This window comes from Pinus tabuliformis, chromosome J (assembly GCF_031772625.1).
Source record: "Pinus tabuliformis cultivar Carrire ecotype Pingquan chromosome J, CPIR1, whole genome shotgun sequence".
NCBI lineage: Eukaryota > Viridiplantae > Streptophyta > Pinopsida > Pinales > Pinaceae > Pinus > Pinus tabuliformis.
Genome location: NC_142295.1, coordinates 1,581,652,077 through 1,581,675,022, shown reverse-complemented (window position 1 = coordinate 1,581,675,022; position 22,946 = coordinate 1,581,652,077). Strand labels below are relative to the sequence as shown.

Sequence of the window (22,946 nt, the reverse complement as noted above, 5' to 3'; positions counted from 1 at the left end):
AACGAACAAATTTTATGAAATTTCCTTTGAAGACTTTTGTCAAACACTTAGTGGAGAAACATCTCGTCAAACACTTTGAGGACAAAGTAATAATCTCATGCAACAGAAATATATGAGAGGAAAATCACAATTTTTATTAGCTTGCTGGGAGAGATTACAATGCAAATAACAAATTCTGAACCTGTGCTTCAGCTCCGACAACCAGAAAAACCAAATTGGACCTTAGAATAGTGATCTCAACCCACCAGAAAAAGACTTGGCCCACAAGAATTTGGTTTGCAATTAAGAAGCAATTCGACCCCTCAACAAATGAACATGTTTTCTGTTATTCGGCCTCCAACTTGTTGAGAAATCTAGGGCAGTCAATGTTAACACTTTCTCTGCTTGATAATTGCTTGTGATATGCTTGTTCTTCTTTGACTTATGATCTCACTTTGTTAGCTTATTAGAGTGTTCTTTTTCATCAAAACAATTATCAAAATAAAGACAAGTGACACAAAATATAGGCTTCTCTAGCCAGGGCCAAAACCTCTCACCTCTAGAGAGGAAAACCCGATAAAATTCTTCTTGTAGATCTTCAATTGATAAGTACCAAGACCATGACACTGACCCTTGACTCTATTATCCTCTTCAAGAACCTTTTCACCAACCTTGTCCTTTCTTATCCTTCCTTTGTTTTCTTTTCTAGAGAAACTCGGTCTCTACTTCGTATGTTCCAAAGGATTCCTTTCTTCGCTATCCCAGAAGAAACCTATTCATTGCCTCCTAGAAGATTCCTTCTTTGCTGCCCCAGAAGATACTGCTGCCCCAGAAGAATCTACTTTGCTGTCCTAGAAGAATCTACTTCGTTGCTCTGGAAGATTCTACTTCGATTTACCCAGAAGATTCTTCCTTTGATACCCTAGAAGAGTGTCCTTTTTACCTTAGAGAAAACCCTTTCTTGCTGCCTCCTTTTCGCACTTCTTTTGGCACTTCTTCGCTGAAATTGAGTTCAAACTTGATGCTTAGAATAGAGGCCGAGTTCCCCTACTTATACCCCTTCTCTGGGTCTTTAGGACGACTTGTTCTGGCAGCTTCTTTAATGTTTGTAGGCCGATTTGAAGAGGTTTGGTGACAAGTTCTATGGAGGATACTTTATATAGACAAGATGACCTTTTACAAAGTGTAACATGACTTCATTTACATGACAATGACTCTTATATTTTATGACTAGATGACAAATAAATCCTAAAGACTGTCAACGGGAGTCTTGAATCAAAAACAAAATCCTTTCTTATGAAACCCATGAAGCAAGTCAACATGATAATTTAAAATTTCTTATTTACACCTCTTTACATAAAATCATAATTACATGTCATTATGAAGACTGAACCTAGTTACATCTTTCAACACTCCCTCTTAACCAGGGAGGTATTCATAATGGTACCTTGGACTTTCTCAATCTAAAGAATTTCTCATAATAAGAATTTGGATTTTTAACTCATCTGTATAGCATCATACCAACTAACATTTATATAGCAAGGCCTTGAATAACAACTCTCTCCATAGAGAAAAATGCTGGCAAGACAAATCATTTATAAACATCTTCATCATTGTCTCTCTCAAAACATACTGCACCCGGGTTTGCTCAGGATATGATCCATAAGAACTATTGTTTTCTTGGACTCTCTAGTCCCCAAAAGAATATCGGTCCTCCACGACTACTCTTCCATGGGATTCCCTAACTCATCCCACCAGAGCATCGGATGCCAAATGATTACACAATCCTCCATTCCGTCTTCTCAGGTGAAGCACAGAAGCACAGAACATCATGTCTATCGCTCCTTATACCAGGAGTTTTTATTCCTTTGATGTACTCATTCCTATGATAGAGGAATGTACCTAAGCTTTCGGCATAGAAATTTCCGATTTTCCTCCAAGTAGAAAAATTCTTCTCAGGTTCCCTCTTAAGTAGGGACCTATAGCATCTCTAGAACACTTAGCTGCATGAAGAGCTCCTTTCTTCGATGCCATGAATTTTTCTTAAGGAGTCTTTGAACTTTTGGGAACTTCTATATATAGGGCACAAATCATCCATCACTTTTGTCCATGAGTTAGTCATGTCCTTAACTCATCAGAAAGTGATCCATCAGATTTTCCATCTGGCTTTGCTTCATGTCATTCTGCTTTCATGCCATATTTCCGGAAGAACATTACATCCTTCCATATGGTTTGCTTGGAAGTCATTCACATATCTTCCCTTTTACAGTTCTACATAAGCCCAACCAGATGTTAGTTAAAAAATAATCAATGTACACTTCAAATTAGAATTACCTTTGTGATGATCTTTCACCATGACATCTTCCTGTAAGTATCGACATCCTGCATGTAGATTGACACATCTTCCACAGATATTCAGTGTCAAGGGTCTCTATCTTTTTCCGACTTCTTCCGGGAGATATTCTAGTCAAATCTTCTTGGACTTTGAATGCCTTCTATCATCATTGTATATTATCATGATCTCTTCCTTTCTTTTCACACACTTCATTCTCAGAAGCTTCCAATATTGATTGTAGTCAACTTCCTTATGTTGCATATATTATGTTGATTTCATCTAGTGTGACTTATGCTCTTGCAATGCTTAGGAGGAAGAGATCCTTTCTTCTCTAGATCATATTGTAACCGTATGAATTTCATAATAATCCATGTGAGCATACCTCATTTTTCTTTCGGTCATCCAAACTTCCTGTAGTAGCTTCATATGAAGGGGGGACTTTATCCTTCAGACCTGCTTTCCTTGTTTTGTCATCATATTATTCCTTGAATCTCACAAGTTGGAATTCCTTAATGAAAAACTTTTGCTTCATTTCTCTATCGGTGAGTCCTTTGATGAGAATTATATCAGAAAACTTGAGGATATATTATGTCCTCATCCGACAAATGTTTTCTTCTATGATGATCCCAGTTGATGATGATCTTTTGCTACTTATAAATACTCATGAGGTTTCCTAAGTGTGAATATTCCTACTCCCAAGGAACCCCTACTGCAGCAAAAACTGAATTTACTTCTCCTACTTGATTTTAATATACATTATCAAGTTATTTTCTGAATACTGAAGTAAATTACTTCTGCAGCCTACACTACTTTAAATTTGATTACATGAAACGTAAAACTGAGAAAAGAACAAGATACATAGGACACAGTTATTTTTGGACAAAATAGTCCTCGGGAAAACCCAATGAGGGAAACTAGTGCAACGGCTCTAAGGGTTTTCTATTATTAAGCAGTAATTCTGAATACAATGCTGGATGCCCTCTCAGCAATCCAGTGACAGAGAAAATATAATGGCGGAAAACTGAGTGAGTTTTACCTCACTTCAACCGGTAGATTCTCGCTGATCTGGCAGCAGAATTGGCTAACCCCGACTATCTCTGTGCTGGCCTTGCATAGGCCCTGTGTCAGCCTTTTAGGCTCTGCGTCAGCCCTGCGCTGTCTCTTCTGCCTTTTGCATCAACATTCCCAATTGTTCCGCCAGTTTCGGCTTTCTGCTTGAGGGCAACTTCTGCTTTTGCGCTGGCCCTTCTGGCTCTACGTCAAGCCTGCGTGGGCCCAAATTGGCCTAGTGTCAGTCCTTCTAGCTGCTGCGTTGCCTCCACTAGTGTCTCTCCGCCTCTCTGTCCAGTATTCTCGAACTATCCCTGCCCCTCTATTGCAGAATGATCACTCAGTTCAAATTCTCAGCTTCCTAGCCCCAGAAATCGAACTCTAGATCAATTCGTTCTCTCCGTGTGTGTTTCTAAATGAACCCCAAGCCTCCTTATACTTTTCTCGTTGAGACTTCAACGGTTGAGATTAAGTCTCTAATCAACGGCTAAGATTAAAACTTGACTTGATCTGCCTTCTAGATCATTCTCACCCATATTTTGATTAATACCCATTAATATTTTAATTTTCCTAAGTTTAAACTTAGGAACCCCATTAAAAATATTAATTATTTTAATAAAATACAATCCAGGTGGAATTTCACCAAGTGATTTCTGGGTTCTTTAGAACCCATGTGCCTTAGCCTCTCCAACAATTTTCATGGCTAGAGCACATCTGATGCTACTGAAAACTAACACTCCCTCTTAGCGAGGAAAGTGCTCTAGCAACAATGTCCAACTGCACGCTGCTTTGTTTCTGAAGCAGTTCCTTTCCGCATTGTTGCTGCCACCAACACTGTGCTGCTGCTGCTACTGTACTGCTGCCCATGACACTGCCACTGCCACTGCTAACACTGCATTCGTACTGCAACTCAGTCGCTGAGAGAAGCAACTGAAAAACACCCAAAATTACTGAACTAACTATGTTCAACATAATACCATGTGAATGTTGGAATCTGATTGCTACTAGTCTTTGACCCTCTGAATCTTCTGCGCTGCTGCTGATTTCTGCACTGTGCCCTTTACACTGCTGCCAACCTTGCTCTGCACTGATCAGTCCCTGGTCTTAAGCTACTGCATCTATCTCTCCAATCAACCCACTGCATCTTCTAACACTAAGTCCATCTCGCTACTGTTGAATCTCGGGCTCCCATAGCAAGGAATTGATCCAAGAGGTGGACTCCTCAAGTATCCTGCCCACATGTAGTCCTCTTGACTATAGCTCAATATCGCCCCATTTCCCTCCTGGTCCCTGGAGATGCGTGGGCAATCATGGCAAACTCATCTTCGTCTTTTTTTGCTGGAGTGACCTTAGGATCATGTTTCTCATCCTTATCCTTTTGCTTCAAAGGACACTGGGATGCAGAGTGGCCCATCTCGCCACATCTGAAACATTTCACCTTCGAAATGTCCTCCTTCCGCTTCTGCTTTTGCTGTCCCTTTGATGCTAGAGATGCGTTCTCCTCCTACTCCTTGGTCTTCATGCCACTCCCACTACTGCCATTGAGGTTGACCTTTACCAGGACCCTCCTTAATTCCTCTTGTTGAAGGGCTATCCACATCTTCTCCCATGAAGGTAGTCTTTCGCTGCCCACTATACTTTGGACGAAGACTTGCCATTCATCTGAGACTCCATTCAGGGTCGTCCTTACCATCATGGTAGACTTAGGAGTAGACCCCACTGTAGCAAGTTGGTCTCTGGTGTCCTCAAGACATTGAAGATAGGAGTTAACCCATTCTCCCTTCTGCATCAATGTCTGTTGCAACTTTTGTTCTAGGTACATCTTCCATTATTCGGAAGAGCCTTTATATAGTGAAGACAAAGCTTCCCACATTTCTCGGGCTGTATCTTTGCCCTACAAGTGTGAGACCACATGATCTCGAACTCCATTGAGTATGAACCTCTTCGCCTTCCCCTGCTCGGCCTTGTACTTTTTCTTCTGATCATTGTCAATGGGAACAATCGCAACACTTTTGATGTAAGCTTCAATATCGTCTTCCATATGACATAGTTGGAAGCTGCTTCCAACCTGTCCTGATCTTTGAGCCAATGTGATGCCATCTCACCCAAATTGTCGAATTGACTCCTCTAGACACTGCTCAACACTACTGCCCGGCAAGTGAGAAATTCGAACTTTTGCGAGAAAAGTTCTATGAGGAGAAAATTCCCCTTCTATGTGTTTTCGCTCTTTTCCGACAGATTTCTGCCCCAGCAGGAAATGCATCCTTCAAACACTGCGCTGAGGCTTTGCATCACTCCCTCTGCCTCTGCAAACTCACGAATTGGAAATCGTACCTCTGTTGACTCTCTCAAAGAGAGATTTCCTCAGAATCTCTGCTTCCCGGCAAGGACTGCACAATCCCTTAAAGGGGATTCGAATTGCTGCCAAGTGCAACTTTTGGCCTCTCTGCTTAGCGCTGGATCTGCTCTTCCTGTTTCAAAATCAATGCTCTGATACCATGTGAAAATTCCTACTCCCAAGGAACCCCTACTGCAGCAAAAACTAAATTTACTTCTACTTGATTTTAATATACATTTTCAAGTTATTTTCTGAATACTGAAGTAAATTACTTTTGCAACCTACACTACCTTAAATTTGATTACATGAAACAGAAAACTGAGCAAAGAACAAGATACATAGGACACCATTATTTTTGGACAAAATAGTCCCCGGAAAAACCCAATGTGAGAAAACCGGTGCAACAACTTTGAGGGTTTTCTATTATTAAGTAGTAATTCTGAATACAATGTTGGATACCCTCCCGACAATCCAGTGACGGAGAAAATATAATGTTGAAAACTGAGTGAGTTTTACCTCACTTCACTTGGCTGTTTCGGCAGCAGAACTGGCTAACCCAACTATCTCTGCATTGGCCCTGCATCAGCCTTTCAAGTTCTGCGTCAGCCCCGCACTGTCTCTTCTGCCTTCTGTGTCAACCTTCTTGACTGTTCCGACAGTTCCCCGACAGTTTTGGCTTTCTGCGTGAGGGCAACTTCTGCTTCTGCGCTGACCCTTCTGGCTTTGCGTCAGGCTTGCATGGGCCCAGATTGGTGCAGCGTCAGTCCTTCTAGCTGTTGCGCTGCCTCCACTAGTGTCTCTCCACTTCTCTGTCTAGTATTCCCGAACTATCCCTATCCCTCTGCTGCAGAATGATCACCCAGTTCGAATTCTCAGCTTCTTAGCCCAAAAATCGAACTCTAGATCAATTCTTTCTCTCCGTGTGTGTTTTTAAATGAGCCCCAAGCCTCCATCTTATTTTTTCTCATTGAGACTTCAACGACCGAGATAAAGTCTCTAATCAATGGCTAAGATACTTGATACGCCTTCTAGATCATTCTCACCCATATTTTGATTAATACCCATTAATATTTCAGTTTTCCTAAGTTTAGACATAGGAACCCCATTAAAAATATTAATTATTTTAATAAAATACAATCCGGGTGGAATTTCACCAAACAATTTCTAGGTTCTTTAGAACTCATGTGCCTTAGCGTCTCCACCAATTTTCATGGCTAGAGCACATCCCATGCTACCAAAAACTAACACTAAGTGCTTCATATTAGTAGGATTTGGACTAGACATACTTTCTTCCCATGTCACGAGCTCTTACTTCTAATGTTTCTATGCTATTTTTCTAATGAGATGCATCTGTTAATCAAGGTTGTCAATATGGCATCATTGGAGATGGAAAATATTCTTGTGATGCATTACCCTTTGAGATGTTGCCCTAGCCTCAACATGCAAAACGTAGAAGAAGAAACCCCTAAGCATGAAGATGATGCATAATTAAAACTTGTTAAAATTGGCAACTAGGCCCAAACTCCATGTGGATCACCTTATTTATGGCTTCTGATATTTTTCCTAGATTCCTCTCATCGAGAGGTGTAGGATTGATCTAAAGATTATCCGATTCCGATAAGTATTTATGGAGATATGAATTTATTTTGATTATGGACAAATTGTCAAGGTTGGCCAACAAACTTATGTAGGCTCAGAAGCCCTGTTAAGTTATGGTATGTTCTATGCTTATAACAGTTTACTTATTTTTCTTATTATGTTCCACCGATTAGCAATCACATGTACATAAAGTAAAGTGCAGATAGAAGATTAAACGATCGACAGAAAACAAGCCAAGACAAGAGACACAAGATGTGGCGGCTAGCCAGGGACAAACCCCACAATGTGTGGGGAAACCCTTTGATCAAATCTTCTTTTATCTTCAATAATTCAGCAGAGAGAAATAGTACAATAAATCTGATTCATATCAGCAGTAGCAAACCCTAGATCAGTAGCATCAGCATTAGCGGCTTCATTATCAAACTAGGGCAGACCATATCTCACAAACCGACAGTCGGATTGACTTCATTCCACCACCAAAAGTTTAGGCTTCCAGAGGAGGTTCAGATGAACCTACAGCGCAGTTCAGATGAGGAGATCTTCTAGGCCACGCAAGTCAATCTTTACTTCTGCAGTTGCAGCTTCAGTTTCAGCAGTTTCCGGCTTCAAACTAGGGCAGTCGATATCTTGCAAACCGTTCGTCGGATTGACTTCATTCCACCACCAAAAGTTGCGGCTTTCAAAGGAGGTTCAGATGAACCTACAGCGCAGTTCCAAAGAGGAGATCTTCTAGGCCACGCAAGTCAATCTTTACTTCTGCAGTTGCAGCTTCAAATTCAATAGCTTCCGGCTTCACATGTGTGAGAGAGAGAGACCCATTTCAGCGCAGTAGAGAAGAGACTCATATCTGCGCAGTAGAGAGAGAGAGATGTGATGAGATGAGTGAGTCCAAATGAGGAAAAGTCCTCTTATATTTATACACAACGTTGGTGGGTGAATAGATGCGACTGTTGGGGTTCTGAGCCTACATGAGTTGTAGGTCGGCTTGATAATAATTCCATAATCAAAATAAATTCATATCTCCATGAATACTTATCGGAATCGGATGATCTTTATATCAATCCTACACCTCTCGACGAGAGGAATCTAATAAAAATATTATTAGCCATGAATAAGATGACCCACATGAAGTTTTGCCCTGGTTGCCAATTTTAACACTCCCTCTCAACCATGGAGAACTTCATCTGCAATCTGTCTATCGGTCGTTACTATTCATCCATCAAATGCACTGCCTTGTACAGCCTGACCCTTGCCCTGCTCTGCTCTATTTTGCCTGTTCTGCTTTGTCTTGTTCTGCCCTGTACTGATCTGTACTGTTTTGTTCTGTTCTGCTTTGCTCTTGCATTGTTCTGTTCTACTCTGCTTTTGTCCGAATTATGAAGAAGAAGAAATGATCGAGGATGTATCATACTGACTTAAAGTCAGTCTCAGAGTATGTACCACTGGTCCCAGACCAGTCTCAACCAACCCATAGTCAGCGTCATAGTGAGTACAACTCCAATGGTCCCAGACCAATATCATCCTCCACTGACTCAAAGTCAGTCTCAGAGCATGTACCATTGATCCCAGACTAGTCTCAACCGACCCGAAGTCAGCGTCATAGTATGGTACAACTCCTACCACTGGTCCCAGACCAGTATCATTGATCCCAGATCAATGGAGGTCATCCTAGCGTAGGGAGTACGGTAGTTACAACAATGCGTCCATCGGTACTACCATGGTCCCTAACTTCATTTCCCTGCTCATTGATCAGATGAGAGGTACTTCCCATGAGTCCCAGACTGCATGGGTAGGATGCCTCGACAGGAGAACTAATCAATCCTGTCCTCACAGGAGAACACATCAATCCTGCTACAATTGCCATGGAGAACACATCAATCCAGGCCTCACAAGAGAACACATCAATCCTGCTACAATTGCCATGGAGAACACATCAATCCAGGCCTCACAGGAGAACACATCAATCCTGCTACAATTGCCATGGAGAACACATCAATCCAGGCTCCAGGAGAACACATCAATCTTGCTACTGCCATGGAGAACACATCAATCCAGGCTGCCATGGAGAACACATCAATCCAGGCTCACAGGAGAACAATCATCCTGTTACATAGGAGAGCGAATCATCTTGTTCCACAAGAGAGCGAATCATCTTGTCCCACAAGAGAGCGAATCATCTTGTTCCAGTGTGCACCACCAGGGGAGGGTGAGTCACCCTGTGGTCATATGTTGCTCCAGTAGGAACCGCAAGCCCTCAGAGCTCCCAGAGCTCAATGTATGCAACATGCAGGACCCTTGTACAAGGGTTTCTTACCGACTCCAAGTCGTTTGGGAAAATCACAGATTAGATCTTTCCTCGGGGCTTTGACAAGGTGTATCAACCTGTACATCATCTTAATGTGATGGAGCTTCCTTGCTCATCGACTTACCATATCCCAGATGATGTCTATCTGCTGGAGCAATTGACGAATACGGGATTCCTCAATAATCGAATCCCACCTCTGGTTGTTACAGAGAATCACAGTGGTATCCAATGTAAATCCAAACAGCTCACTGAAGAGCTTTCGCAACCAGACTGCCTCACACGAGGTTATGCTAGCAACAATATATCCTGCTTCGGTGGTGCTCAAAGCCACCGACTTTTGTTTCCTGCTCATCCAGGATATCGAAGCAGATCCCAAGGAGAAACAACACTCGGAAGTGCTCTTACGGTCCTCCACATTGCCTGCCCAGTCAACATCTGTGTATCCAAATAGTCTCACATCTCCGGTAGTGTATCTTAATCCATGAGAGATTGTGTCCTGAAGACATCTCAGAAGATTCCTGGCATCAATCCAGTGAGGCTCAACCAAATATGAGCTCACAATGCTAACTGCAAAACATATGTTCGGACGGAGGTTCACCAAGAACATCAATGCGAATGAGTTTTTGAAACTCAGAGGCATTTCCCATGTCTGGTCCGACATCACTACCATATAACTTCTAAAAGTTAAGATCCTCGAGGTAGTCACAGGCTTGCAGTCCATCATACCGAATCTTTCCAATATATTTACCACATATTTTCCTTGAGAAAGGAAAATTTCCCTTGGCTTCTACCACACTTCAAGTCCTTGGTCCTTCATTTCAAATTCAGAAGCCATCTCCCTCTTACATTTGTGAATGAGAGGGTTTGCACTTGTTAGAAAGAGGTCATCCACATACAACACCAGTATGAGAGGCTTGTCATCTTCAACCTTAAAGTAAAGGTTAGGATCAGCTTCACTCCTAGTGAATCCCAGCTTCATCAAGTAGCTATCGATCGTCTCATACCATGCTCGGGGTGCTTGCTTCAGCCCATAGAGAGCCTTCTTCAACCTGCATACATGAGATTTTCGATCATAAATCTCAAATCCTTCGGGTTGCTCCACGTAGACCTCTTCTTTGATCGAGCCATGCAAGAACGCAGTCTTGACATCCATCTGATGTAGGTTCCATCCTTGTGAAGCGGCAAGGGCTATGATCGAGCGGATGGTCGTATATCTGGAAACAGGTGCAAAATATCTCATCATAGTCTATACCTTCCTTTTGGGAGAAACCTCGAGTAACAAAACTAGCCTTATACTTTTCCGTGCTTCCATCTGCTGCATGCTTTATCTTGTAAAGCCATTTGGAAGTAACAACAGTCTTGTCCTGGGGTCTGGGAACTACTTCCCAAACATCATTCTTTATGATAGACTCATATTCTTCGGTCATAGCATCCTTCCATACTTGATGCTTGACGGCATCTGAGAATGACGAAGGTTCATTTTGTATGATCGTGCTCATGATGGTCAGGTATCCTTGATACCTATTAAGTTTCTTACTTTGACGGAAGGTTCCTCAGGGTGCAGCATGTCCTTCAGCATCATCAAGTATCCCCCTAAGCCATGAAGGCCTCTTCCTAGAAGAGGAAGGCTCATGTGGATGAGAATCAATCAGATCCATGGGTTCTTCTACATCAGGCATTGATTCATCATCCTTTTCTTTCGGTTCCCTGGTGTCGGCTTCTTAAAGTCAGCAGATTGTCCACCTTGCTGAGAGCCATAGCTTTGTCAAAGGTGACATCATGACTAATCACGACTTCCCTTTGACCGGTGGTGAACATTTCTTCAGGAGTTTAGGAACCCAATGCTTGATGAGGGCATCGATTTTGTACATATACGGCAGTGATTGCAGCTTCAGCCCATAGAAACTTAGGAAGACTTTGATCATGTAGCATGGCCCAGACAGCTTCCATAATTGTGCGGTTCTTCCTTTCTGCCACACCATTTTGTTCAGGAGTATATGGTGTAGTAGTCTCCCTCTTGATGCCAACCTCAGGTATGCCTAAGTGAACCAATTGTAATATATCGGAGGTCTTGCTTTGGCTTGAGGGGAATGGTCCCCTTTTGAGCTTTCCTTTGGCACATCCCAGACATACACCTTCTTTCTCTACTTGGAATTCGGGCATCCCTGTTACCATCTGTATTACATCGGGTAGAGCTTTGTAATGAAGATGGGAAAACCTCCGATGCCAAAGTTCGGACTAAAGAGTTGTGTCACAAGACATGACACCTAGCGGACTTCCATCGACCTGATATAATGAATCAACACTAAACCCAAGAGTAAAGGCATCTTTAACATTATTTTTCCATATACATACCTTGCCATTGCTGAAGGTTACCTTGTAGCCTCTGTCTTCCATTGCCAAGATGGACACTAGGTTCCTTTTGAGGTCAGGTGCATTTAATACATCCTGGAATTTCTAGCCTTCTTGAATGCTTGTCCTCTTCCTTGATTCCCAGCTCTCCTCTTACCTTTGCTGTTGAAATTGTCATTCCTTTGATTGCCATCAGAGGGATTTCTAGTTGCACCACTGCATACTGTACCATGCTGCTCTAATCATGATTATCATCATGTTGCCCATGTCCATGATTTTATCCATCATAATGTTGCTCAAACTAGTGTGCATCATCATCATGCTGTCCTATATGTCCATGATCTCATGTTGCCCTTTATGTCCATCATCTCATTCATCATGATGCTCATGATCTCATACATAGTGACTTGCTTTATTGCAAATGTAACATCGTCATTTTCTTCTAGCCTTAGGTCCAGCCTTTCCTTTTGATTTAGTCCCGGAATTATTTCTTTTCTTTGCATGAGAAGAAAAAGCAGCAGGACCTTTAGGCATGGGCATTTCTTGCACTTCTTCCCTTGTTTATTTTTGAATGCATCTAGCCATTAATTCCTCGAAACCAGGAATTACATTATAGTTCAAAAGAATAGTCCTGAACACATACCATTCAAATGGAAATCCTCCAAGAGTTGTGAGTGCCATTTCTCTGTCAGTAATAGTTTCCCCAATAGATAGGAGATCGTTCTTGATCTCGGTGATTCTTAAGAAGTATGCTTGCATACTTTCATCTTTACCCTTCTTGATTTCCCTCAGCTTATTTCTAAGAAACAAAACTTGATTTGCATCATTAACTTTAAATAAACTCACCAGTCTATCGTAGATTTCCTTGGAGGTGTCCAGTTCAGAGATGTAGGCCACCAAGTGCTTGTCGATAGAGTCCCGGATGATCTTCTATTGTTTTGATTTCTCCATTTTTTCATTTGTTCCAGGCAGTAGCGGATGCATTTGATGGAGGCTCAACAATATTGCCTCTCACATGATCCAACACTCCTTGATTCTCAAGGGTTAGATCGATAGACATCTTCTATCCGTGATAGTCAGCTTTCTCACGAAGCTTGTCTTTAGCAGGAAAGAGTGTTGAGGACCCCATAGTTCTTTTAGGATAGCCTTGCCAATATTCTCTTCGATGATTTCTCTTGCTCTTGCTCGGGCTTTGTCTTCACCTCAGCTCTGATACCATGTGAAGTTATGGTATGTTCTATGCTTATAACAGTTTACTTCTTTTTCTTATTATATTCCACCGATTAGCAATCACATGTACATAAAGTAAAGTGCAGATAGAACATTAAATGATCGACAGAAAACAAGCCAAGACAAGAGACACAAGATGTGGCGGCTAGCCAGGGACAAACCCCACAATGTGTGGGGAAACCCTTTGATCAAATCTTCTTTTATCTTCAATAATTCAGCAGAGAGAAATAGTACAATAAATCTGATTCATATCAGCAGTAGCAAACCCTAGATCAGTAGCATCAGCATTAGCGGCTTCATTATCAAACTAGGGCAGACCATATCTCACAAACCGACAGTCGGATTGACTTCATTCCACCACCAAAAGTTTCGGCTTCCAGAGGAGGTTCAGATGAACCTACAACGCAGTTCAGATGAGGAGATCTTCTAGGCCACGCAAGTCAATCTTTACTTCTGCAGTTGCAGCTTCAGTTTCAGCAGTTTCCGGCTTCAAACTAGGGCAGTCGATATCTTGCAAACCGTTCGTCGGATTGACTTCATTCCACCACCAAAAGTTGCGACTTTCAAAGGAGTTTCAGATGAACCTACAACGCAGTTCCAAAGAGGAGATCTTCTAGGCCACGCAAGTCAATCTTTACTTCTGCAGTTGCAGCTTCAAATTCAACAGCTTCCGGCTTCACATGTGTGAGAGAGAGAGACCCATTTCAGCGCAGTAGAGAAGAGACTCATATCTGCGCAGTAGAGAGAGAGAGAGATGTGATGAGATGAGTGAGTCCAAATGAGGAAAAGTCCTCTTATATTTATACACAACGTTGGTGGGTGAATAGATGCGACTGTTGGGCTTCTGAGCCTACATGAGTTGTAGGTCGGCTTGATAATAATTCCATAATCAAAATAAATTCATATCTCCATGAATACTTATCGGAATCGGATGATCTTTATATCAATCCTACACCTCTCGACGAGAGGAATCTAATAAAAATATTATTAGCCATGAATAAGATGACCCACATGAAGTTTTGCCCTGGTTGCCAATTTTAACAAGCCCAACAGTCATGTCTATTCAACCTCAACGTTTGCATATAAATACAAGGAGCATTCTCCTCATTTGGACAATTCAATTCACTCATCTTCTCTCTCTCTCCCCTACGCATAAAAGGAGCCTCTCTTTCTCTCACATGTCTGGCTGAAAGGAAGATGTCCTAGGGCAAGGAAGACGCAGAAAGAAGGACGCTAGGACATCAGGTCATCTCTTTGACCAGCGTTGACCTTCCTGAAGTGCGGATTGGGTGTGGTTGCCTCTCCTAGGCAGGCCTCAATTTTTGGCACAAAAATCGAGGTGATTTGACCTCTGGTTTGACTGGTATTGACTGCCCTAGTTTAGGGCTGCAAGTTGACTTCAGAAATATGCAAATTCACTAAACTTTTGGGGTTGTTCTAGGGCTGTTTCTTCAGGCTGTTTGAGGACAAGTTGACCAGAAATTGACCAAGTATTTTAGAGGTCAATTTCAACTAGTTTGACCAAGTTTGACTTTTCTGATCTAGGGTTTGCTGTTGCTGATATAAAATTATAGAACTCAGATTTTGTACTATTTCTCTGCTGAACTATTGAAGATAAAAGAAGATTTGATCAAAAGGTTTCTCCGCATTGGGGTTTGTCCCTGGCTAGCCGCCACATCTTGTGTCTCTTGCCTTGGCTTGTTTTCTGTTGATCATTTAATGTTCTATCTGCACTTTACTTAATGTATATGTGATTGCTAATTTGTGGATAATAAGAAGAAAAATAAGTAAACTGCTCTAAGCATAGAAAATACCATAATTTAACATGGTATAAGAGCTGAGGTGAAGACAAAGCCCAAGCAAGAGCAAGAGCAATCACCGAAGAGAAGGTTGGCAAGGCTATCTTAAAGAAATCATGGGGTCCTCAATACACTTCCCTGTTGAAGACAAACTCCGTGAGAAGTCTGACTATCACAGATAGAAGATGTCTCTCGATCCAACATTAGAATAGCAGGAAGTATTGGACCATGTGAGAGGCGGGATTGTCGAGCCTCCATCAAATGCATCCGCTGCTGCTAGGAACAAATGGACCAAGGGAGAAGTCAAAGCAAGGGAGATCATCCAGGACCCTATAGACAAGCGCTTGGTGGCCTATGTTTTCGAGCTGAGCACCTCTAAGGAAATCTACAATAGACTGGTGAGTTTATTTAAAGTTAATGATGCAAATAAAGTCTTGTTTCTTAGAAATAAGCTGAAGGAAATTAAGAAGGGCAAAGATGAGAGTATGCAAGCATATTTCTTAAGGATCATCGAGATCAAGAACGATCTCCTATCTATTGGGGAAGTAATTTCTGACAGGCAAATGACACTCACAACTCTTGGAGGACTACCATCTGAATGGTATATATTCAGGACTACTCTTCTCAACAATAACGTAATTCCTGGATTTGAGGAATTAATGGCCAGATGCATTCAAGAAGAAACAAGGATGGAAGAGCAAGAAATGCCCATACTTAAAGGTCATCCCTCTACCTTTTCTTCTCATACTAAAAGAAGAAACAATTCTGGGGCTAAATTCAAAGGAAACGCTGGACCAAAGGGTGGAAGAAAAGGACAATGTTACAATTGCAATAAAACTGGTCACTATGCAAGGGAGTGCCCTGATAAAAGGGACTCACACCGGGACGATGATCAAAATCCCTCTCAAGGCAATCAAAGGAATGGCAGGTCAAATGGCAGAGGTAAAAGAAGTGCCGGAAATCAAGGAAGAGGACAACCATTCAAGAAGGCAAGAAATTTCAGGTATGAATCTAACACTGTTAACAATAAGCAAGATGAATATTATCTACCAGCAGCTCTATCTACTACTGCTCCCTCGGACTCACTGGGAAATTGGCTTATTGATAGTGGTGCCTCAAGGCACTTCACTGGTTACAAAGAAGCTCTCTATAATCTGATAGAGAAGGAAACCAACCTGGAAATTGTTCTTGGAGATAATTCAAAATATCCTGTGAAAGGCATAGGAAATGTCACTCTTCAATTGAATCAGGGTAATACCATCCACTTACAAGATGTATTATATGTACTTGATCTCAAAAAGAACCTGGTGTCCATTTCGGCAATGGAAGACAAAGGCTACAAGGTGGCCTTTAGCGATGGCAAGGTACGTGTATGGAAAAAGAACTTTAAAGATGCTTTTACTCTTGGGTTTCGAGTTGATTCATTATATCAGGTTGGCGAAAGTCCGCTAGGTGTCATGTCTTGTGACACATCTCTTCAGTCCGAACTATGGCATCGGAGGTTTGCTCACCTTCATTATAAAGCTCTACCCAATGTAAGAAAAATGGTGACCAAGATGCCCGAGTTCAGATTAGAGCAAGAAGGTGTATGTCCAGGATGTGTCGAAGGGAAGCTCAAAAGGGGACCATTCCCCTCAAGCCAAAGCAAGACCTCCGATATATTGCAGTTGGTTCACTCAGACATATCCAGTATGATGCCTGTGAACTCCTTGGGAGGATATTTATATTACCTCACTTTTACAGATGATTATTCTCGCAAGACTTGGATATACTTCTTGAAAAAGAAGGATGAAGTTTTCTCCTGGTTTCGGCACTTCAAAGTCTTGATCGAGAATCAAACTGAAAAGAAGATCAAGATCTTAAGGGATGATAATGGGACTGAATATGAATCCAATGAGTTTCATGACTTTTGCAAAGAGGCTGGCATTAAGAGGGAGACTACTACGCCATATACTCCTGAACATAATGGTGTGGTGGAAAGGTATAATCGTACAATTGTGGAAGCTGTCCGTGCTATGCTCCATGATCAAAGACTTCCGAAGTTTCTATGGGCCGAAGCTGCAAATATTGCTGTATATGTACAAAACTGATGCCCTCATCAAGCATTGGGTTCCAAGACTCCCGAAGAAGTGTTCACTGGTAAGAAACCTGACGTATCTCATTTTAGAATTTTTGGAAGCCCTCTATATTTTCATGCGCCGAAAGAGAAAAGGAATAAATTGGGTGCATCTGGAAAGAAAGGAATCTTCGTGGGCTATAGCGAAAATACCAAGGGCTATAGAATCTATGTAGCTGATCAAAGGGAAGTCGAGATTAGTCATGATGTCACCTTTGACAAAGATATTGCTCTTAGCAAGGTAGACAATCTTCCTACTTTAAGGGGATCTAAAGAAGCTGACACCGGGGAATCGAAGGAAAAAGAAGATGAGACGATGCCTGATGTGGAAGAACCTATGGATCCTATTGATCCTCCTCCGCTAGAGCCTTCCTCTTCTAGGAAGAGGCCTTCATGGCTTAGGGGGACACTTGATGATGCTGAAGGACACATTGCACACCGAGGAACCTTCCGTGAAACCAAGAAGCCGAACGGGTATCAGGGATACCTGACCATCATGAGCACGATCATCCAAAATGAGCCTTTGTCATTCACAGATGCCGTCAAGCATCAAGTATGGAAGGATGCTATGATCGAGCAATATGAGTCCATTATGAAAAACGATGTCTGGCATGTGGTCCCCAGACCCCAGGACAAAGCAGTTGTCACTTCAAAATGGCTTTACAAGATAAAGCATGCAGTTGATGGAAGTGCGGAAAAGTATAAGGCTCGTTTTGTCACTCGTGGCTTCTCCCAGAAGGAAGATATAAACTATGACGAGATATTTGCACTTGTTGCTCGATATACCACCATCCGCTCGAGCATAGCCCTTGCTGCTTCTCAAGGATGGAACCTACATCAGATGGATGTCAAGACTGCGTTCTTACATGGTTCGATCAAAGAAGAGGTCTATGTGGAGCAACCCGAAGGATTTGAGATTTATGATCGAGAATCTCATGTGTGCAGATTGAAGAAGGCCCTTTATGGGCTAAAGCAAGCACCCTGAGCATGGTATGAGAGGATTGATAGCTACTTGATGAAGTTGGGATTCACTAGGCGTGAAGTTGACCCTAACCTTTACTTTAAGGTTATAGATGACAAGCCTCTCATACTGGTGCTATATGTTGATGACCTCTTTCTAACAGGTGCAGACCCTTCATTCACGAATTTAAGAGTGAGTTGGCTTCTGAGTTCGAGATGAAAGACCTAGGACTTATGCACTATTTCCTAGGACTAGAAGTCTGGCAGAAACCAGGGGAGATTTTCCTATCTCAAGGAAAATACGTGGTGAATATATTCGAGAGATTCAGCATGGTGGACTGAAAGCCCGTAACTACCCCGATGGAGCTTGACTTCAAGAAGTTAAGCGGTAGTGCTACCGAAACTGTTTTACGAAATGCTACCGAGTATCGTCAACTCGTCGGAGCATTAATGTTCTTGGTGAACTCTCGTCTGGATATATGCTTTGCAGTCAACACATTGAGTCAACATATGATTGAGCCTCACCACTCACATTGGATTGGTGCCAAGAATCTGTTGAGATATCTTCATGGCACAATCACTCATGGGTTGAGATACACTGCCGGAGATGTGAGACTACTCGGGTATACTGATGCTGATTGGGCGGCAGTGTGGTGGACCGAAAGAGCACTTCCTGGTGTTGTTTCTCTTTGGGATATGCCTCGATATCCTTGATGAGCAGGAAGCAGAAGTCAGTGGCTTTGAGCACCGCTGAGGTAGAGTACATTGTTGCTAGCATGGCCTCCTGTGAGGTTGTCTGGTTGCGAAATCTCTTCAGTGAGCTGTTTGGATTTACATTGGATACCACTGTGATTCTGTGTGACAACCAGAACGTGATCCGTTTATTAGAGAATCCCGTATTTCATGATCGCTCCAAGCATATCGATATCAGGTACCACTATATTCGATATATGGTGCAGCGAGGAGCAATAAGGCTCAAACATATTGGTACAGATGAACAGGTCGCCGACATTTTAACAAAGCCCCTAGGAAAGGTCAAATTCCTGACTTTTTGAGAACGACTTGGTGTCGTTCAGAGACCCTCTTATGAGGGTCGAGTATGATGTATTGAGCTTTGGGAGCTCCAGGGGGGGGTGGGGTACTTATTGGAGCGACATGTGACTACAGGGCGACTCACCATCCCTTGGTGGTGCACTATGTACAGGGTAAAGGTTCAATATTCCCTTGTGACACCCTGTGGTGACTGTGGAACACGATGATTAGTTCTCCCGTGGGCCAGGATGATTCGTTCTCCGTGGCGACTGTGGAGCAAGATGATTAGTTCTCCTGTAGGCCAGGATGATTAGTTCTCTGTGGCATCCACTGGACAGGATGGTTTGTTTTCCTGTGGACAGGATGTTTAGTTCTCCTGTCGAGGCATCCTACCCATGTAGTCTGGGACTCATGGGAAGTACCTCTCATATGATCAATGAGTAGGAAAATGAGGATAGGGACCATAGTACTATCGATGGACGCATCACTGTATCTACCATACTCCCTATGCTAGGATGACCTCCATTGATCTAGGATCAATGATACTGATCTGGGATCAGTGAGAGTGTTTCACACTCTGAGACTGACTTCGGGTCAGTGGAGGATGGTATGATACATCCTCGATCATTTCTTCTTCTTCATAGTTCGAGCAGAGCAAAGCAAAGCAAAGCAGAGCAGAGCAGAGTGGGGTCAAGCTGTACAGGACAGTGCATTTGATGGACGGATAGCAGCAACGGTCTGACGGATTGTAGATGAATTTCTCCCTCGTTGAGAGGGAGTGCTAAAATTGGCAACTAGGGTCAAACTCCATGTGGATCACCTTATTTATGGCTTCTGATATTTTTCCTAGATTCCTCTCATTGAGAGGTGTAGGATTGATCTAAAGATCATCCGATTCTGATAAGTATTTATGGAGATATGAATTTATTTTGATTATGGACAAATTGTCAAGGTCGGCTAGCAAACTTATGTAGGCTTAGAAGCCCAACAGTCATGTCTATTCAACCTCAATGTTTGCATATAAATACAAGGAGCATTCTCCTCATTTGGACAATTCAATTCACTCATCTTCTCTCTCTCTCTCCCATGTATAAAAGGAGCCTCTCTCTCTCACACACGTGTGGCTGAAAGGAAGACGTCCTAGGGCAAGGAAGACGTAGAAAGAAAGACGCTAGGGCAGCAGGTCATCTCTTTGACCTGTGTTGACTAAGCGTTGACCTTCCTGAAGTGCGGATTGGGTGTGGTTGCCTCTCCTAGGCAGGCCGCAATTTTTGGCAGAAAGATCGAGGTGATCTGACCTCTAGTTTGACCGGTTTTGACTGCCCTAGTTTAGGGCTGCAAGTTGACTTCAGAAATCTGCAAATTGACTGAACTTTTGGGGTTGTTCTAGGGCTATTTCTTCAAGCTGTTCGAGGATAAGTTGACCAGAAATTGACCAAATATTTTAGAGGTCAATTTCAACTAGTTTGACCAAGTTTGACTTTGTTGATCTAGGGTTACTGCTGCTGATATAAAATTTACAAAATTCAGATTTTGTACTATTTCTCTCTGCTGAACTATTGAAGATAAAAGAAGATTTGATCAAATGGTTTCCCCGCATTGGGGTTTGTCCCTGGCTAGCCGCCACATTTTGTGTCTCTTATCTTGGCTTGTTTTCTCTTGATCATTTAATGTTCTATCTGCACTTTACTTAATGTATATGTGATTGCTAATCTGTGGATAATAAGAAGAAAAATAAGTAAACTGCTCTAAGCATAGAACATACCATAATTTAACAAAACCCTAATTCTTCATAAACCTAACCCTAAGTCTTTTCCTCAAAACCCATCACAAAACCCTAGTTGTTTTTGAAGAAAACCCTAGATAAATAATAAAACCCTAGCATGATGTCTAAAACCTAGACCTAATCCTAAAACCCTAAAAAGCCATTCATAAATAAAATATTATTAAAAAAAAGTGGGAGGAACCTCAAAACATTTTAACTCTCCATTCCTTAATATTCTACCATAACAATTTTATTATAAAACTTTTATTGCTCCTCCATGACATAAACTCTATAATATTAGCAAGCTATACAACACAACATTGAACATATTACTCACCTCCATGACATGCACCTTTGCAATATATATATAAAAAAAGGAAATGGAAATGTTATATAACCTATTACACTGCTCCACGCTAAACGTATATAACGTTGAACATATTACACAATACGCTATGTTGGACACTAGTCGGCTCATTCACACATGTCGGCTCCAATTAATGTGTCTCTTCACCATTCAATAAAACACTATATATTTCCACGACAATCACTTCTAAATTCATCGGTTTTTCCATAGAAGATACATAACAAACAACGAGTGGTTCACGTCTCGTGAACTTGGAAAGGGAGAATAAAAAACACAAAAACATATTTCAATACCTCTGACAGAAATTGACTGCTGACTAGGTATCAAAATTGAATGTTTCGTTGACTAAACATTTATGAAGGCGGTGGCTAAAATATCTGTGATTCTAACCTGTGGAAATTTACAATCTCGGATTTGTGGAGAGGCTCGGGTTATTGACTATGGAGCTTGGACTTAGTTCAGACGTATAACAAATTTTTTGAAGCTCAAACAGTCATCAGTTTCAGGGTCGGTCAATCTCCCGTGGAAGGCTCTGACTGTGGACAGTTATCTTTGGTCAATTCTAAACTTTGGACCTGTGGTAAGAGACGTTGATTAGAGCAGCAATAATAAGAAGCTCGATCCTTTAACTTGGACTTGTTGTACAGTGAGTTATCCCCGTACCTGTGGGTTGAAAAGCTTAAAAGATTGAACTCTGTGGAAGTGTTGTGGCTGTTATAAACTTCGAATTATTGCAGTGACAATGGACAGTGTATAGAACTTGGATTTCAAGCTCAATTGAAGGCTCGACCAGAAAATAGAAGGACAACAAACTTGTGGGTTATCTTAAGACACTTTTGAGATGACATTCGGGTCTATGTTTGGAGGAGCCTAGTGACAGTGTTTTTTTATAGTGTCTTATAATCCATTGAAGGAAGAATATTGAGATAGCTTGTGTTAGTAAAGGCTTATCATTGAAGACATTTGTGAGCAATCTCTTTAAATAAGAGTTGAAGAAACAACTCTTGAATATATCCTAAGTATTGATTGGAGTTGCCAAATTGAAGGTACTATTAAAGACCTTGTTAAAATTGGCAACTAGGGCCAAACTCCATGTGGGTCATCTTATTTATGGCAGTTGATATTTTTCTTGGATCTCTCTCATCAAGAGGTGTAGGATTGATTTGAAGATCATACGATTCCAATAAGTATTCATGGAGTTATGAATTTATTTGTGTTATAAGACAATTCGTCAAGGTCGGCCAACAACTAAACTGGCCCCACTTGTGCTCCACGTTTTGGTATAAATACAAGTGCCTTGCAAGTCATTTGTAAACACAACTCTCTTGAGATTTCTTCTTCCCCACTTGTTTTGGTTTTTAGTGGAAAGAAGCATCTTTAAGGGAAAAACGCAGTCCTAGATGATGATGCCCTAAATGCAGAGGATGATGCCCTAGCTGCAGAGGGTGGTCTAGCCGCAGTTCAAGAGAGGAGATCTGGCTGCAGTAAAGAGGCTCCTTCACAGCCTAAACCTGCTCCTATATGTTGCCCTCATCTGCCCTGATACGCTGCCTAAAGGATGCCCTAATCTGCTGTCATGAGGAGGCCTTAAATGTGCCCTAGCTGCAAATCTAAGGCACAGTTACAGCTGATGTTAAATGTGCCCTAGCCGCAGGTATCATCAAAGAAAAAGAGACTTCTGCCTAAAACGCAGTCATCTTATCTAGCGGTTAGGCCGAG

At 41.9% G+C, this 22,946-nt stretch overlaps 1 protein-coding gene across 2 annotated transcripts in view; it reads left to right on the top strand.

Annotated features, from left to right (window-relative positions):
• HCF136 (photosystem II stability/assembly factor, chloroplast (HCF136)) overlaps positions 1-22,946 on the top strand; it is a 354,415-nt gene that overhangs the window by 139,911 nt on the left and 191,558 nt on the right. The gene's annotated exons all lie outside the window — the stretch shown is intronic.